Below are 18,770 nucleotides of genomic sequence, written 5' to 3' on the forward strand. Positions count from 1 at the left end.
CCCTCCTCCTGCCATCTCCAGCCTGGGGACTGCTGCTCCTGCTCCATCCTCCTGCCATCTCCAGCCTGGGGACTGCTGCTCCTGCTCCGTCCTCCTGCCACCTCCAGCCTGGGGACTGCTGCTCCTGCTCCATCCTCCTGCCATCTCCAGCCTGGGGACTGCTGCTCCTGCTCCATCCTCCTGCCACCTCCAGCCTGGGGACTGCTGCTCCTGCTCCATCCTCCTGCCACCTCCAGCCTGGGGACTGCTGCTCCTGCTCCCTCTTCCTGCCATCTCCAGGCCAGCTTGTGCAGAAGCAAAGAAGCAGAAGCTGCAGTGCAGCAGGGACCCAGCTAGCCCACAGGGCCAGGCTCATGCCATGGGGCAGGCAAGCCCACAAACACCCCCGTGACTCCCAGCGATGGGGAGCCCCTCCGGCTGCTGCCCATTCCACCACCAAGGGCTCCAGAGAGTTGCTGGGAGCAGAGGCTGGTGCACAGGCAAGGATGGGGTGCCCCAGCACCCTGTTGGTCCCTGGGGTCCAGCAGAGCCCCTGTGGGGCTGTGGGGCAGCAGGGAGTGTGGCTGGCTGGCTGGCAGCCCCCACACTCTCTCAGCTGGGCCCGGCTGCCTGGGCACCTATGGATAATCCATCTGCTGAACATGCTACAGGCCATTAGCTTTAACTAGAGGGAGTTGCAGGGAGAATCATTAAAGGAAAAGTTCACAATGCAATTAATAAAGCACCTCATTAGGTCTCTTCCCTCTGCGAGCCTTCAGCTCCCGCTACCGGCTCGTGCAGGTCTGGTGCTCTTGCTCCCAGTAAGGAGACAACTCCCAGGAGATGCTTTTGCTTTCCTTTTCCTCTCAGGAGGCAGCAGGTGCCTGGAGATGGCACTGCCAGGGTGCTGCTCTGGGAATGTGGCTGGTGCCTGGATGGGTTTTATCCCACCACTGTCCTGCCCAGGGGTCCCACAGCCCCAGGATCCTGCAGGACAGCTTTTCATGCCCAGGGCACAGAGAGGGGCAAGCAGGATGCAAATCCATCACCAGAGGGGGGGATGCAGAGGGAATCTGCCCCCATGCAGACACCAGGACCTGCCCTGCTTTGCCCATGTGGTCCCATTTGCTGGGTGGGAGCCAACAGCCTCTTCAGGGCTGCTGATACTTCAATCTTGCACTCCTGGGGCTTGATCCCAACCAAAAGCAGACTATTCATCCCCCCTGGCTCTCTCTGCCCTCCTCCTCACGCTCACGAGAGCCCTGCTGCCAGGCAGTGCCAGTGCAACAGGGCAGGGGGGTTCACCACCCTCCAGGGGTCATAGTGAGTCCAAAAGGAGGCCAAGGGCTGCACTTGGGGATTTGCCACCCAGAGCCTCCCTGGGGGTCTCCTGTGCTGGATCCTGACCCTCCAGAGGGTGTGGAAGGCTGAGCCCAGGCTCCAGGCTGTCTCCTGGTTGTGCTTGGCTGGAGATGGTGGCCATGAGCAGGGCCAGGAACTATTTTCAGAGGCTGATTTTGCATCTCATCTCTCATCCACACAGGGTCCCTTTTGCTTTTCTCTGCCAGCACCCTGGGGAAGCTGCTCCCAGAGCCTGGGACCTACTCCCAGAAGTGTCTGTGCAGCAGCCCAGGGGGACACCTCTTGGAAGCACCAGGAAAAGGCCAGTGCCAGGAGGTGTTGTCATTCCTGACTGCTCTTTTTGCTTCCAGCTGCTGTCTCACATCATTACCTCTTTTTAGGTTTCTGTCATCTTGTCCTGACCCGTGAAAAATCTCCAAGGTCTTGGCACCTACTGGGATGGAGGGTGGTCCCAGGGCCAGCACTGCTCTGAAGCCTTGAGGGGGCTGTGCTGTGCCCCAGCAGCCAAAAGCCAAGGGGCAGAGGTGTGTGGAGCAGCATCCTGATCCCAGCAGAGATCCCAGAGCAGGGAAAGCCCAGCCTGGTGGGGTTGGGGGCTTCAGAAGCAACCACTGGCCATGCAACCAGGTGAGAGGAGACCAGAAGGCCTGGGAACAGTGGCAGCTCTGGACAGTGGAGCATCTCTGTGGGATTCAGGGCTGGATTCAGTGCTGCCCTTCCTTGGAGGAAATATTTCAAGGCAATAAGGGAACTGCATCCCATCAGAGCAGGGAAACATCCTGGGCAAGAGGGACCCAGGATGGACGTGGACAGGGCTGGAGATGTGAGAGCTGTGACCCTGCTGGTGATGGGTCCCTGTGGGAAAGGGAAGCAGTAAATGCCAATGCCAATGACTTGCATTCTCTCCATCTGCAGGCCCAGCAGGGGGCTTGTCCAGAGGGAAGAGAGGCAGGACCCCATGGGAAGCCATTAAGACCGATGTCATATCGGAGAAAGGATCACTGAGGAAGGCAGGGAACACTTCTAACCCCACACAGAAGCCCCAGAGAGGACAGAGGAGACCCTCCAGACCCCATTCCTGCCCTTTGATCTACGTTTGTTCGGGACAAGCTGTCACTCCTGCACCACGAGATGCTGGAGCGCGTGGGCACGGCTTGGAGGGGGGGCAGCAGATTTCACATCTAAATCAGACTCCTTCTGTCCTAATCTCAGCCAGTACAAGTGGCTTAACCCATCGGACCAGCTCCAAATCCTCCTCTCCTCCTCCCGATCCCACTTAAGCCCCGAGTTTTCCCCCTTGATAATCTCTGATTCGCTGGGATCACGGGATTGCTCTGCCAACTGCACAAATCCAGATGCTTTGCTGCTGCCTGGGTATCCAGATGGGAATGGATGCAGATGGTGAATCTTAAAGACTCCTTCCTGCTCTCCAGCACCACCCCAGTCCTGCTGCTCCCCTCCCATGGGGCCCAGTAAAGCAAAGCCATGGCACTACACAGGAAGAGATTCCCACATCCCATGACATTCCCAGGCTCCAGTGGCAGAGCACAGGGTGCAGACATCCCTCTGGGAACCAGGATGGGATACAGGACATCCTGGCCAGAGCTGGTGCCCAGTGATGGATGCAGAGGGGATGGTGACCTGGGATACAGGCTGTGTGTGGGCTCCAGAACATCCCAGCTGTGGGGAGCTCTTCCTGAGGGATGGAAATCAGGGCCAGGGATGGAAAACAAGGCAGGGGATGCTCTGCTGTGCCAGCCACGTCCTTCAGGTCTGTGCAACAACCTCTCTGCACAACATCTTGCTTCTGAGATGGCTTCACCAGCGCAGCTGTGGGCACCAGAGGGACAGGCAAGGAGCTGGAAGCATCTCCAGGCTGCTGGAAGCTGCACCCTATGGCACATACCCTCTGCAGACCCCAAAAACCACATCAAACCCACTTCATCCCCTCCTCTGCTCCTGCCCCAGCAATTACTGGACAGGACATGTCTGCACAAAAACAGGGGACAGGCTGGACAGACCCTGCCGAGCTCCTGGTGTGTCTGAGCCATGTCTTCCCTCTCTGGACACATTATCCAAGGGAAAAATCCTGACATCAGAGGTCAGGGAGCCATCAGTGCCTAGCAGTGGCCAGCTGCCCAGCAGCACATATCCCACAGCACCCCTTCTTGTAGGGAAGCGTATTGTCATTGCCAGCCTCCCAAATTTTCCTCTCTGAAATCTCCCCTAAGCTGGGAAACCCCTGCCTGCCAGGAATTAGCTCAGCATTGCTATATTGCAGCCATTTTGGAGGCATTTTCCTTCTATTTCTTTTCTTTATTTTCTTTTTTTTAGCTTGGATTCCCTACAATGTTTTCCACCCCCAGGGGCGGGCTCCGTGTGCTTTTATCTCCGGAAGCGCGGACGGAGTGCCCCCGAGCAGCGCATCCGAGGAGGGATGGAGGAATAAACGGCTGGTGCTGGAGCACAGTGGGCTTGGCTCTGCTTTCACATAAGGGTTTCCTTCATCTCTCCTTATGCCTAATGACATTTGTCTAATTAGGACCGTGCCCAATTGTTTCACTCAGCAGGAGAAGGGGCTGCTTTGGCTGGAAATGGCAGCGCCGAGGGGTCTGCGGAGCCCCGAAATGCATGAGATGGAGATGAGAGAGAAGGATTATATTCAGGTGCTCTGTTCTGTCAGAGAGCCTTTGATTTGGTGGATTGTGTAGCATGAAAGGCCAGGCTTGTTACAGCCTTTGTGTGACTAAGAGTAAGATATTAAAGTTTGATGCACTGCTCTGGGAGACGCTACGTGATGGATACAGAAGACTTCCTCGGCATTGTAGGAGCAGTGGAGGGCCTTTAGGATCTTTGGGGGCTGTTTGTTATATATTTCCTTGCCTAATGGCTTGCACGTGAGCAGAGTGCTAAGGTCGAGTCCAGATTGCTGATGTGACCTTGGCATATGATTTTCATAGGCAGGAACGTTCGGTTCTGCGCCGTGAGCGGCTCCTCATGAATTGCAGGCAGTGACCCTGGGTGTCAGCGAGCAACCTCACTTATTTCATTCCTCACACTTTAGAAAGAGTTATGGCTCGCATTACTGGGATGTTTTCTCCGCACAGAGTCCTGCAGTGGTGGGTGGGAAGGCTCCCTGGAGATCTCTGCTCCTCCCTGGGGTTGTATCCGGTACTAGCTCAGGCCGTGGATATGCTCCAAGGACAGAGATACCTTCATCTCCCCCAGTGACTCCTGTCAGGGGACACAGGCAGCAGGATTTGGGCTCGGACTGGGTTTACAGCAGCTTATCCCACCCAGGAGCCCCCTGCCCATTCCACCCATCTCCCCTTCCCTTTCCCACCAATCACAGAATCACAGAATCAGCTGGGCTGGAAGGGACCTCCAAGATCATCAAGTCCAACCATTGATCCAACCCCGCCGTGCTTCCCAGCCCATGGCACTGATGCCACATCCACTCTCATCTTAAACACCTCCAGGGGTGGAGAATCCACCCCCTCCATAAGTAGCCCATTCCAATGGCTGATCACCCTCTCTGTAAAAAATTTCTTCGTAATATCCAACCTAAACCTCCCCTGGCACAGCTGAAGACTCAGCCCTTTTGTCCTACTGCTCATTCCTGAGAGCAGAGCCTGACCCCCACCTGGCTCCCCCCTCCTGTCAGGGAGTTGCAGAGAGTCAGGAGGTCTCCCCTGAGCCTCCTCCTCTCCAGGCTGAGCCCCCCCAGCTCCCTCAGCCTCTCCTCACAGCACTTGTGCTCCAGTCCCTTCACCATGGGATGGATGGAGCAGGACAGTGCCCAGGGACAGGACCCTGCTGTCACACCCCCAAACCTTTGGTCCTGCCATGCACAGCTGTGAGGAGAGGACTGGTCCTCACAGAGAACTCAGTGAGCCCGTGATGTCAAAGCCACCTGAGACTTCCTGAATGATGGATCCTGGACAACCATACCACAGTAAGAGGTCTCTCCAGGCAAACCCGGGGAGCTCAGAGCCTAGTAAGCAGTGTGTCCACCCCAGAGCTGCCTGGGTCATATCCCTGGAGCATCCCAGGGCTGTTGCTGTAGGTCTGTGTTTGCATTTGGCTGTCAGTGCACAGGGCCAAGTCTCTCCCTCAGCCCCTCACCAGGGCAGGGCAGAGGGAATAGGTGTTCCTGGTAGTGCTTTTGCTGGTGTGCCCACACCCACAGGGAAGTCTTTCCAGCACCAAGCACTGTGGCAGGTCCATCCCAAGGATGCTTCAAGGACTCCAGGCTCCAGACCTAAAGCCATCCTGGCTGCAGGGAGGAAGCGATCAGTCCCGAGGACAGCTCTCCTATGACACATTTCCTAGGACTAAGTCTTCCATTCTTGCTTTAACCTTTTCTGGTGACTTGTGGTGGCTGTGTTAAACAATGATATGCCTGCAACATGACAGTGATTTGTTTAAAGAGCCCACACTCGTCCTTGTTAGTGCTCTGACAGTCCTGTCAAAAGCTTCTGCACATTTTTCAGTTCTCTCCCTCATTTGCTCCTGTCACCATGGGAAAATATCCAGATAACAACGGCCCTGGTGGCATTTGATCAGCTCAGGGGCCTTGGCTTGGCTGCCTCATCCCTGCCCAGCATGTTGAGCTGTGTCTGGTGAGCCTGGGGACGCATCCCGAGCCTGGCTCAGGCCTCCCCGCCGCCCTGGCTGGCCCCCAGCAGTAGCATCACCAGTGAGCCTGTGGGTTTCAAAAGGTTTCCCAGCTCTCAAGACCAGAGCATGATGCTGATCCCATGCCCTGATGCCACTTCACAGCCTGGATTTTGGATGGCTTGATTCAGAGGATGGGCTGGGGAAGGAGCAGGTTCCTGCCCAGCTGTAGCCATACAGTGAAGGGTGATTCAGGAATTTAACAGCTGTCCCAAAAAGAGGGTTTTCCAGCTAAAAGAGAAGGATTTCAGGTCCCTGCTGCTCTGTCCCCAGTGGCTGGCTGTGCAGAAAGGGGATGGAGCTGCCAGGCCTCAGACTGAGCATAACCAGTGTAGGCAGAGCATTAGGGATGCAGGAACCGGTCCTCTCTGGGGACGTGCCTGGAGGGAGGTGCCTTTCAGAGCGTTTAAGAGCTAATGCTTCCATGTCCAGGGAACTCCCACACGGATGAACTTCGGGGCTGAGCACGGCAGCAGGGGGAGTAGGTAGATTTACGCTGAGGTCTGGGTAAATTGCAGTGAGTTTGAGTGGTGTGACAGGGCTGGGAGCACCAAGGAGCAGACTCGGTGCTGCCTACTCCGAGCTGAGAGTTTCTGGTCTGGACCACGTGGTTAAAGTTGGGAAATTCACAGAATCACAGAATATTCTGAGTTGGAAGGGACCCACAAGGATTTTCGAGTCCAGCCCTTAAGTGAATGGACCATACAGGGATCAAACCCACAAACTTGGCGTTCTTAGCACCAGGCTCTGACCATCTGAGCTAATCCCAGCTCAAGGGGTTCCTCTGCTGTAACTCCTGCAGTTACCTTGGAGAAGGAAGCGGCCTGGGGAGGCGGAAATTGAAGTTGAAAAGAGGTGTCCACAACTGTCTGCAACCCTGCACTGGGCTGAGCAGCCCCTCCCAACCCATGAAATCTCCTCCCACGGGTATGAGCAACACAAGGCATCTCCATCTCAGCCTCCTCGCACACAGACACCCCCTGCACCCTGCCCGGGGGGGACCCCGGCCTGTCCCCCCTCCCTGGGCTCCAAGAAGGCTGCATAGGTGCCACGTCCACCTCTGCTGCCTCACCTGGGACCCAGCCATCCCAACCTGCCCATTCCATGATTCCCACCCACCCCGGCACATCGGAGACCATCCTGGATCCACGGAGGTGCCGAGCCCAGAGAAACCCATTTCCCAGAGATAATGTTATATTTCCAGAGTGCATGTAGACAAATACGGCCAAATGTTCCCCTCCCTGAAGCCATCAAAGCACCAATGACTCCGTAATATTTAATGGCTTGTTTTGCTCCCTAAATGATACAATGAAAAGGATTATTAATGTTAATAGCGTTCTTATCATATTTTAATAGCATCATGTATAACGGAAATGTCATCTCAGCACATATTTCTCCTGCTCTCACCCAGGGCGCGGAGTAATCATACTCCAGAGATGTGGAGAGGGAAGAGACTTTGGGCAACAGGGTGGAAAAGGGGGGCTGGGGCCTGGGGAGGAGCTGGACTCGGCTGGCTGGAGAGAGGGGATGCAAAGACATGAGAAGAACTGCTTCCCTGTAGGCAGGGGAAGGAGGGAAAACAAAGGACCAAGAGGGATGATGATGGGCAGGGGAAGGATGTACAAGATGGGCACAGAAAGGATGCTGAGAATGGGAAGGGGAAGGATGTCTGGAATGGGCAGGGAAAGGATGCCCATAATGAGAAGGATGTCTGGGATGGGCAGGGAAAGGATGCCCAGAATAGGAAGGGGAAGGATGTCTGGGATGGGCAGGGAAAGGATGCCCAGAATGGGAAGGAGAAGGGTGTCTGGGATGGGCAGGGAAAGGATGCCCAGAATGGGAAAGAGAAGGATGTCTGGGATGGGCAGGGAAAGGATGCCCAGAATGGGAAGGAGAAGGATGTCTGGGATGGGCAGGGGAAGGATGCCCAAAATGGGAAGGAGAAGGATGTCTGGGATGGGCAGGGAAAGGATGCCCAGAATGGGAAGGAGGATGTCTGGGATGGGCAGGGGAAGGGTGCACGAGATGAGCAGGGGAATGGTGGATGGGATGAACAGGCGAATGGTGGATGAGATGCACAGGGAAAGTGGGCACAGGATGGGCAGGGGAAGGATGCACAGGATGGGCAGAGTAACGATGGCCAAGGCAGCCCCAGGCAGGCCACAGGGCATGCACAGGAATCCTGGGCATTGACAGGACCACTTATACTGGGGGTGTGTGAAAATAGCACTCATCCCCTGCAGTCACCAGATCCACTTAATCCCTCAGGCCTGGAAAGGGCTGGATCCCCCAGACAAGGAGGGTCAGGCCATCACTCCCCCAGGATCCCCCAGGACCTGCCAAACCTGTTATTGCTACCACTTCTTTTCCTGACACACAGGGCTCCATCAAGAGCAGCTGTCAGTGCCACACTCCAATTTCCAGCGGATCATTTCGCAGTCCAGTGAGCATTTGTCTTTTTTTTTTCCCCATCCAATCCATTTTATAGATTAGTTTAACTAGGCTGAATTCCCACATTTTTCACATGGGGTTTGGTTTCCCTTGCATTCAGCCCTCGCCTCCTTGCCAGACAGGGATAGGCCAGAGGTTGAGTGCACAGGGGTTCCTGCAGGTAGAGCAGAGCTCAAGGGCCATGTCATCTCATTTTCCCAGTCCTCAACACAAGCCATTGCATTTCCACAAAGGAACTGCAAAAGGAAGAACCAGAACGATTGAAGGAGTTTCTAAAGTTCTGTGTGTTTCTAAAGCTTCTAAAAAGGCCCTGCACCTATTGGAAATGTGGAAGTTTTCACTATGGTATGTATGGAAATGGATATTCCTCCCTGTCCTGTGCCAAGGGCTGTGCACAGCTCAACCTCTGCACCCACCCGGGTGCAGCACTGACACCTCCACACCCACACTGACTCCTGGTCCTGTCCCACAGACACACAGACACTGCTTGTGTACAACCCCAAACACATCTGCCCTCAGCTCCCGGGAACCTCCCCCATGGATGTGGGAGCACATGCCTGCACAGGCTCCCTCCCCATCCAGCCTGCTTTGTGCTGCGAGATGAAAGGGGGCAGCTCGGCTCTGACCTGCTCATATTTCACTAAAATGTTATTTTAACACTTAAAAGGGTAGAAAATACCATCGGCGGCTCTTCATTTATCAGATCGATGCGCGGGGAGCAGGGCACGCGCCTCTCCACGGTAATGAGCCCAGGAGATGCCTGGCAGCTTCCCGGCACTGCCCTGGCACTCGGGATGCAGGGATGGGGGCAGGCAGGCATGGGGCGAAGGGACAGACCCCTCTTTTCCCGTCTGTGGGTGCTCAGACTCCCGTGGTGACTGGAAAAACCTGAGCAGGAAAGAGAGGGCAAACCCAGCAGGAGGACCCGATGGGGGTCCCCGGGCTCCAGCCCCCACCAAACACACCTGGAATGTGGAACAACAAGCACCCTCTGGATTTCCCCTCCTGCTCCCAGGGTCACAGCTGACTGCTGGAGCCAGGGACTCCTGCAGAGAGATTCTGCCTCGCTCTCCTTCCCACATGTCCTACCAGCCAGCCTAGTCAGGGTCCATGCAATGGGACTGCCTGGTTTATCTCCCAGGCTTCTGGTGCATCCTCACAACTGCTTGACTTCTCAGTGAGGGATCATCTCAAGTTTGGTCCCCCTCTACCCCAGAGCTGCTGTAGAGAGACCCCTTCAAGGTGGGATCCTTTGCTCCTCCTCTCCTGCTGTTCTGCTCTTTGTAACATCACCTCCCCATGTCCTGCACGGACATGGAACTGTTGGAACAAGCCCAGAGGAGGCCACAAGGTTGCTAAGGGGACTAGAGCACCTCCCCTATTGAGGGAGACAGGCTGAGGATGTCAGGGATGCTCAGCCTGGAGAAGAGAAGGTTGGAGACCTCACAGCAGCCTTGCAGTGTCTGAAGGGGCTACAAGGACGCTGGAGAGGGACTTTGCATCAGGAACTGGAGTGACAGGACAAGAGGGAATGGCTTCAGACTGACAGAGGGGAAATAGAGATTAGATGTTATGAAGGAATCCTTCCCTGTGAGGGTGGGGAGCCCCTGGCACAGGTTGCCCAGAGAAGCTGTGGCTGCCCCTGGATCCCTGGAAGTGTCCAAGGCCAGGCTGGAGCAACCTGAGATAGTGGAAGGTGTTCCTGCCCATGGCAGGGTGGGGGAAATGAGATGGGCTTTAAGGTCCCCTCCAACCCAAACCACTGTATGATTCTGTGTGGAGGAAGGGCAGGTGTAGGGTTTGTCTTCCCACAGGACACAGCAATGTGATGGCTCCAAGATCCAGAAAGGGGCCACATGGACACTGTCCTACATTCAGCAGCAGTTCAAGGCATCACTCACCCCCAGACAGCCCCAGGGAAGGAGACACTGCTGTGGGGATGCTCATCCCACCCAGCAAAGCCACAGTCACCTCAGGAACTTTGTCCACATCTGCATCTCCATGGGGAAGTCCTTCCTTGTGGACTTGCCTGTACCTCTGTGTGGGATCTGACCATTCCAAAAGCAGATCTGACCAAACAAAGGACAGTTACAAAGATCAGGCAGTGTCAGAGCAGCTACAGGGACCAGTGCTGGGTTTGCTTGTTTAACACCTCCGTTAATAATCTTGGCAGAGAGAGCAAACAGAAGCAGCAGCTGAGAGGGACTTGCAGGTGCTTTCCAGTGTGAAAGCAATATTTTGCTGGGGTTGAATGTTTCACAGCCCTCAGGGCACTTGCAAAAGCAGCTTTGAGTCCTAAAGGTCTCGCAGGTTTAGGACAATGATTTTACTCATCACTTTTTCTTCTCTGCTTTGGAGACATCACCAGAAGGTTCCCTCAAGGACCCTGGAGGTCTCGGGCACGGGGAGCAGCTCCCAGTGCCAAGGGACTCTGCTGTTCTGCAGACACTCAGGTGGCACATCCTCACTGACTCCACCCAGACCTGCTCCAGGGATGGAGTTACCCTTGTGCCTGCAGTGCCCTGGATGTCCAAGCCCACGGCTGGCATTGGCTGTGGAACTGTCAGAGGTGTCATGTCCTTCACACAGGACATGGGGTGAGTTAAATGACGGAGACAAAACCTTTTTACGTGGGATTTTCCACAAGGCTTTCACAGAACCACAGGTTGTAAAAGCCCTCCCAGACCACAGAGTCCCCCCTGTGCCCCATCCCCACCTTGTCCCCCAGCCCAGAGCACTCAGTGCCACAGCCAGGCCTTCCTGGGACACCTCCAGGGATGGGGACTCCAAACCTCCCTGGGCAGCCCCTGCCAGTGCCTGAACACCCTTTCCAGGGAGAAATTCCTCCTGAGGTCCAACCTGACCCTCCCCTGGCACAGCTGGAGGCCGTTCCCTCTCCTCCTGTCCCTTGTTCCCTGGGAGCAGAGCCCGACCCCCCCCGGCTCCCCCCTCCTGTCAGGGGGTTGCAGAGCCAGAAGGTCCCCCCTGAGCCTCCTTTTCTCCAGGCTGAGCCCCCCCCAGCTCCCTCAGCCCTTCCTGCTGCTCCAGCCCCTTCCCAGCTCCGTCTCCTTCCCTGCACACACTCCAGCCCCTCAGTGTCTCTCTTATTGTGAGAGGCCCAAAACTGGACACAGCACTGGAGGTGCCTCAGCAGTGCCCAGCATAGAGGGATTTGGGACTTGAGGGAATCTCATATTGGGTCTTGAAGCATCCCATGATGAAGCAGAGCATCCAAGATGGAGCAGGGAGTCCCCAGGGACTCCTTGTTCACATAACTTGCACTATGACCACTGCCATGCAAAACATTTTCTCCCACTTTAGTGAAAAAAAACAACAATAAAAGGAAAATTAGGAGGTTTTGCAGAAATGTAGAGGAAATTTTATAAGATGGAAACAAAAGCGATATTTCCAAGCAGTGCTTGCTGAAATGACTAAGACACACGACTCTCCTGAATAACACATTCCTGAAATTTGCAGATGAAACTAAATTGGAGAAGAGATCAAAATACCAGGGAGGATGGAGGACACAGGGAGAGGGTCCCGCTGAGCCGGCAGGCAGGCGGAGGCACAGTGGGATCCACTTGGAAAAACACAGCCAGGCCATTTAGGAGAAAATGATCCGAATCCTGGTCTGAGTCACTGGGAGGGGGAGCCCCGTGGTGCAGCGAGGCTGAGCGAGACTTAGCACTGCTGTGGAGGGGGGTCTCACCACGCCGCTGTTTTCCTTTCTCACCACCCATCCCAGGTTTTCAGAGGATCAGAGTCTGCCTGAAAAACCCTTCTGCTGTTGGCAGAGTGTTGTAAGCCAGGCTGGCTCCCCACGAGCCCCGGGGATGCCGCCCCGGGGGAGGGTGGCAGTGCTTGCAGTGAGATAAGCTGGATGAATGCCTAACCAGAGGCTTTATTAAGCACATGCAGCCCAAAATGTAGCCTCTATCCCCGTTTCCTGGGCTCCCAGCCCTGTGCCAGAGCTCTGGGTGGACCTCAGGTGCCCAGTCAGTGCATTGCCCGTCCTGGCAGCAGCCACACCCATCCTCGAGGTGACGATTGCTGGACCATCCGCCCACAGCTCTTGGTGTCCCTGGAGAGTCTCTGAGTGGCTTTTCTGCCCACTCAGGCAGGGATTCCCTGCAGGAATCCACCACCCCAAGCCAGCAGCAGGGGCTGAGCACGGCAGAGACCCGGAGGGCGGCGGGAGCTGTGCTCAGGCAGCAGCTCTGCTGTGATCCGTGCACGGGCTGCACTGCTCAGGCACTGGGCATATGGCAAACCATTCGCTAAATAACAAAATTAAATTACCCAGGGCTATAAAACAGTCAATTTAGAGCGATATCCTGACCGTAATAGGGACAGAGCATTTCATTTACTGCTACGACAGCGATCCTGCGAAGGAACGGGGGCTTCGGGGGGTGGAATGGGGAACCCCAAACGTGTGTGTGTTCAGAAGAGGGATGAGGCTGCCACAGCTGGGGGTGTCCCATCAACTCCCGCCCCTGCCCTGGCAGTGCCTCCTCTCCCCCTGCTGCTCTCAGGTCGCAGGCTCACCGTGGGCAGTACAGTCTCTGCGACATGAAGCATTAATGTCACATTAGCCTAATGAGTGCTTTTCTCATTTCCAGGTTCCACATCCTCATTTTCCAGGGTAGGATAAGATGTTTGTGCCACAGATGGCCTTGCCTATCTGCATGAAATGCTGTTGCTCTTCCCTCTCCTTGTCAGAACGTGGAAAATGGAAGAATACTTTGTAATCTGGTTATATGGACCCTTCACATCTTTCACCTCCCACTTTTTTTGTGTAGATGCAGTTTCTACTCATAGAAATGGGTCAAAGCCTGGCCTGGATGTGAGGGATGGGATGTCCAGGGTTTGTCACAACCCCTTGTTTGCCCAGAGAAGCTGTGGCTGCCCCATGCCTGGAAGAGTTCAAGGCCAGGTTGGACGGGGCTTGGAGCAACCTGGGATAGTGGAAGGTGTCCCTGCCCGTGGCAGGGGTGGAACTGGATGAGCTGTAAGGTCCCATTCAACCCAAACCATTCTGCAATTCTGTGATGATGGTTCTTGTTTCTCCTGTAGCACCATTCCTCAGGGACCCCATCACAGCATCCCTGTGGGATCCACCTTTCTGGAAACATGGAGGCAGCAAACACCAGGCTGAGCATTTAGCTACGAACTCCCTGGAGGGATGGACCAGAAAGCTCTTTAAAAAGCGATGTGGAGGAGGGGGCTGTGATCATCCCTGAGGCACCAAAACAAGCTGGGCAGGAGAGAGAGGGACCAGAGAGGAGCTTAGGCCACCCTTTGATGCTGCAAAGCACTCAGCAGCCTTAACTGTCTGTCTGCAGCCCTTTTTCCTTCAAACCAGAGCACGGCAGCAGTTCGGCTGCACCCCCGCGGATTGGAGGAGCCGTGCACTGCCTCGGTGGGTTATCTGTGATAACAGCAGGCAGGGAACAGCCCGCCTGGGGCACAGCCCCACAGTTGCCTCGCTGCCTTCGTGCTGCCCCGCGCCGGTTGGACCTGCTGGTCCTGCCTCGCTTCCCAAGCTGCCTGCTCATCTCCCAGCCCTTTCCCTGCCCTCCGGGCTGTTTGTCTGCCTGTGTGGACGTGATCCTCACCAGAGCCACGGGGAAGGCTCCTCTCCCCGCTGCCTGTATTATTGCAGGGTGCAGGCAGGAGATGCAGCCACCCCAGCAGCTTGTTGTTAAGTCAGAGCACAAATGCAGGTGTCCTGCAGCACAAATGCAGGTGTAACCCAGGATATCTGCAGGACATCCAGCCCCAGCAGAGTCCCACGGTTCTGGCTCTGTCTGCCCCACGTGTGCTGGTTTTTGAGTCCCTGTGCCGAGCAGGTGGCTCAGGGAGGGGACAGGAGAGACGTGCAGTGCTCCTGGGAGTGAATTACCTGGGGGGAAGTGATTTGGGAACCAGCCGGCCTGGTCACACCGAATTTCTCTGCAGGAAGGAGAATTTTAAAACACAATAACTGCAGGTGCTGCTTGACACACACACACCCCTCCTTGAGTGATTTCCCAGAGAGATGGCAGGCTGGGACAAAGTCAGTGAAACAATCACCTTTGACATCCTCCCTCTCTCTCTGCACGGAGCAGATGGGTACAAGCTCCAGGGCTCTCCAGGAGCCCTGTGAGGGCTTATCCTGTTGGCTTTGGGGGTTCTGTGTGACAGGCTCAAGCAACACCATGTGCAGGTCTTCATCCCCCCCATAGAATCACAGAATCCCAGAATGGTTTGGGTTGGAAAGGACCTTAAAGCTCATCTCATTCCACTCCCCTGCCATGGGCAGGGATGACTTCCACTAGCCCAGGTTTCTCCAAGCCCCGTCCAACCTGGCCTTGGACACTTCCAGAGGTGAGAATTTCCACAATTTCCTTTCACCAGGCCTTCAGCAGGCTGACTGCATTTTACCTCTGCTGTTCCTTCACTGTGATTTTTACATATTTGAAATTTTCCAGTTTTCTGATTTGCTCTCCCCGCCCCTCAGCCTCTCTTTACCCAAACACGACCGATGTTGCAACGCTGACACAGGAACACTCCCACTGCCTCTTCCCGTGTCTCTTCCTTGCTTGTTCTGGGCTGTGACAATCTTCATGGAGGACCTTTAGCAATTGCTGTATTTCCCTCTCAAGCTGCCAACATCCTCCCTTGGAACAGGCTGTGGGGTAGGCTTTACACACAAGTATTTTCCTGTCAACCAACTGACAGCAATAGCTGCTAACCGAGACACCGTGCTGTCTCCTTCTGCAGGCAGGGGCTGGATAAGGAGTTAATATTCCCTCTGTGGTGTATCCTTGTGGTTTCTCCATAACGAAAACCACTCCGGATGGAGCACCTGTCCCTGTGTTTGATTTCCCTGGATGCCACTTAACGGGGCCATTAAACCCAGCTAAGCCTGGCGCCCGTGAGCGCCGAGCTCGGCCGTGCAGGGGTGAAGGCACAGGTCACTGGGTTGTTATTGCTGCAGCCCATGAAGGATCGTGTGCAGCAGTGGAACTCACAGCATTCATCAGCTGCAGCCTGCTCTGGGGTGAGAAACCATGGCTTCCCCAACGCTGGCTCCATCCCTCTCAGCCACGGCCACTGCCGCTGACCCACAGCCAGTGACTGAGACCAGCTTCCTGTGGCCCGTGTGCCACTCTTATCCAAGCCGAGCTCCCATTAACACCTGCACCTGGCAAGGAGCTGGTTCAGCACTTCAGAGCCAAGATATCCCTTATTTCTCCCTCTTCTCATGCTCTCACGACACGTTGGTTGCTGTGCTGTGGTTCCTCACCGGCACCGCCATGTGCAGGTTGTCCTGAGAGACACTCCCTCCTCAAACCTGCTCCCTCATTCAGCCAAACACACCCAGAGCTCACTTGTGGCATTGCTGGAGCATGACAAGGACCAGGAGGGTCCTGTCCACCTTTGCCTTGACTCCCAGTGTTCCCTGAGAAAGGGATGAAGGGGGCTCAGGGGCCATGTCCCACACACAGCCTTCATCCTCTGGCTCCACACTTCAGGCTTCAGCTCTGGGGGCCCCTGAGTCACCAGTGGGACACAGGGACGTGCCTGGCCTCAGGAATGCACCCAGACAGCTTCGTGCCTCTGTCAGGACATATGTGTTCGCTCAGGAATGTCTGCAGGAGCGTCCCCCTTGCAAACTCTCCCAGGTGGCACTTTGGGGCAGGTCTGACGCAGTCGAGTCCCAAGATGAAAGTGCTCAGATCTTGACTCATCGCACCACTCACTGTAAACTATGGATTTCAAACTCCCCCATCCTCTGGACAAAGCTTTGGGTTGATTTGGGAGCAACTCCTTTGCATGGCAGATGAATGGCTGGGGCTCCCCCAGGGCCAGGCAGATCCTTATCCTTCTGGAGACAGTGCAGTCACCCCGTGTTCCTGCCACACTGATGCCACCTGCAGCTGTTTTATCTGCCAAATATCCCCTGGAATTTCAGGTTTAATCTGCTGTAAACACCTCGACACGATTTGTCCCTTCAAAATAATGCTGTGTTTTGATGGGTCGGTGACAAGGACGTTTAATCCTGCAAGATGATCCCTCCGTTCATTTGACTGGTGTCCCTTTCATGTCAAAATCTTCGAGCCACTGAGTAAGACCTCAAACGCTGCTGTTAAATTGTCAGCCCTCTGAAACAGGCCCAACGTGTTGTGCTGGTGTTTTTCCCCGGGGACTAATCCCATCCCTTCTCCCTCCCCTGCGCAGGCATAAGGGGTTGGGATTGTTATTTCTGATGAACTTCAAGGCGCCTCTCGCCGGAAAAATAACATTTCTGTTGGTTTATTTATTTATTGATCTGCTCCCTTCCAAAGCGAAGGGAGGAAAGAGGAAAGAAGAAAAAGCCAGAAGAGAGGGAGATGAAGAAGTAGGAGGGGGTGGGAGGCCGGGGAGACGAGCACCAGCTCGATCCCAGCTGCCAAGGTTTAATCAAAGGTTTCTACAAAGGGAGAGCAAAGCTTTTTAAATTTTGTCCTTAGCCCTCTCCTCTGAAGCCGCAGCCCCCGTTTGCCAGCGGCCCAGCCAAGCCTCAGCAGCCGTCCCTGGAGGCCAAATCTCCTTGTGTCTAGTGAGAGAAGCTTTTTAGCTACAAGCACTGCGACAGAGAAACAAGCTTCCTGGGAGTGGGAGTGGATGTCTAATCGCTCCTGGGTGAGGGGTGGGGGCTGCCCCAGCCAGCGTCGCAGTCCCTGATTTCCGAAGGCTGGTCAATCCTGGGGAGACACGGCAGCACTGCCTGGGCTTAATTGCAGATGGATTTCAATCCACCCTCCGCAGAGGATCTGATTTCTCCTGGCAGCCTTCAAAACAAGCCATCTTCTGTTCCAGTAATGCCTCGTGCTTCCCAAAGCGCAGGTCCCTCAGAGATCCCAGAACCTGATGGGGTGATTGGCTCCCTCAGCACCCCCCCCAGCTCCTGGATTTCCTCCAGCTCACTCATTTCCTACCAGAGGCCTTGATGGCAAACAGGGTCATCCCTTCAGTGCAGGCTCAGAGCTCACAATGCTCTTCCTGCCCCCTCTGCCCACCCTGTGTGGTGCAGGATGCTGAAGCTCTACCAGCCATGTTGGTCTGTGCCAGGGGAACCTCCAACAGATCAGACAATCACGGGATCACTGAGGTTGGAAAAGACCTCCAAGGTCATCAAATCCACCCTGTGCCTCATCCCCACCTTGTCACCAGCCCAGAGCACTCAGTGCCACATCCAGTCCTTCTTTGGACACCTCCAGGGGTGGGGACTCCAAACCTCCCCGGGCAGCCCCTTCCAAGGCCTGACCACCCTTTCCATGGACAAATTCCTCTTGATGTCCAGCCTGAACCTCCCCTGGCACAGCTTGAGGCCATGTCCTCTTGCCCTGTGGTAATATCCTGCAAGCCAACAGGATTTTCCAACTCCTGCCACACTCTGTCATCTCCTGCCTTGTGGGGCACAGTGGCCACACAACTCTGCCACGTCAAGGGCTGGAGCAGCATCTAAAGCATGTTCCCCCACATCTCTGTCCCAGGTTCCCACAAGATTTGTGACCTTCTCGCGGAGCAGAGCCTTCCCCGTGGGGTGAGAAGGACAATCAGCCCTGTTTTTGGCCACGGGTGACACAGGAAGGCTGGCAGGAATCAGCCTGGGCTGCAGCCACTGCTTCCAGGCTGCTGCCCTTTATCTCCACCCAGCATCTCCTGCTGCACTCCACACACCAAGGGCCTTTGAGTGGAAGAGCTCCGATGTTTATTCATCCAGGGCAGACCCCAGATAGCAAGGGACTGATAACAACCACCACAAGGGCTGCTGGAAGCAGCAGATAGGATCTCAAAGAGTGCCATTAGCCACTGTGTAATGTGCTGCCTTCATGAATATGCAACTCCATTGTGCAGCCCTGGCTGGGACCACGGGACATATTGTGATGCTGATCTCAACCCAGCCCTTGTCTGGGAAAAACCCAGCCTGGGGGATAACCACAGAGAGATGTACATCCATCCCAGAGAAGGACTAACCCTGAGATCCATGTGCCCATCACTGCAAAACATGGGCTGTGGATCCGAGTGGGAGGGGCAGCTGGGGGGGGACATGGTGGTGGCCACTGTACCAGGATCCTACAGGAAGAGAACGGGACAGGCTGCCACAAAACCAGCCCTTTGCAGCAAGATTTCACCAGACTTGACTTTAGGAAGAAATTGTTCCCTGTGAGGGTGGGGAGGCCCTGGCACAGGTTGCCCAGAGAAGCTGTGGATGCCCCTGGATCCCTGGAAGTGTCCAAGGCCAGGTTGGACAGGGCTTGGAGCAACCTGGG

General features: G+C 55.4%; 1 long non-coding RNA gene across 1 annotated transcript; it reads left to right on the forward strand.

Moving 5' to 3' along the window:
- Positions 1-9,831: 9,831 nt before the first annotated feature.
- Positions 9,832-13,366, forward strand: LOC108504901. The gene is made up of 3 exons (XR_001877292.1): positions 9,832-9,902; positions 10,828-11,066; positions 13,089-13,366. It is a non-coding gene; the product is annotated as an uncharacterized LOC108504901 (long non-coding RNA).
- The last annotated feature ends 5,404 nt before the right edge of the window (positions 13,367-18,770 follow it).

The sequence above is a fragment of the Lepidothrix coronata genome, unplaced genomic scaffold, assembly GCF_001604755.1.
Source record: "Lepidothrix coronata isolate B3197 unplaced genomic scaffold, Lepidothrix_coronata-1.0 Scaffold178, whole genome shotgun sequence".
Lineage (NCBI taxonomy): Eukaryota > Metazoa > Chordata > Aves > Passeriformes > Pipridae > Lepidothrix > Lepidothrix coronata.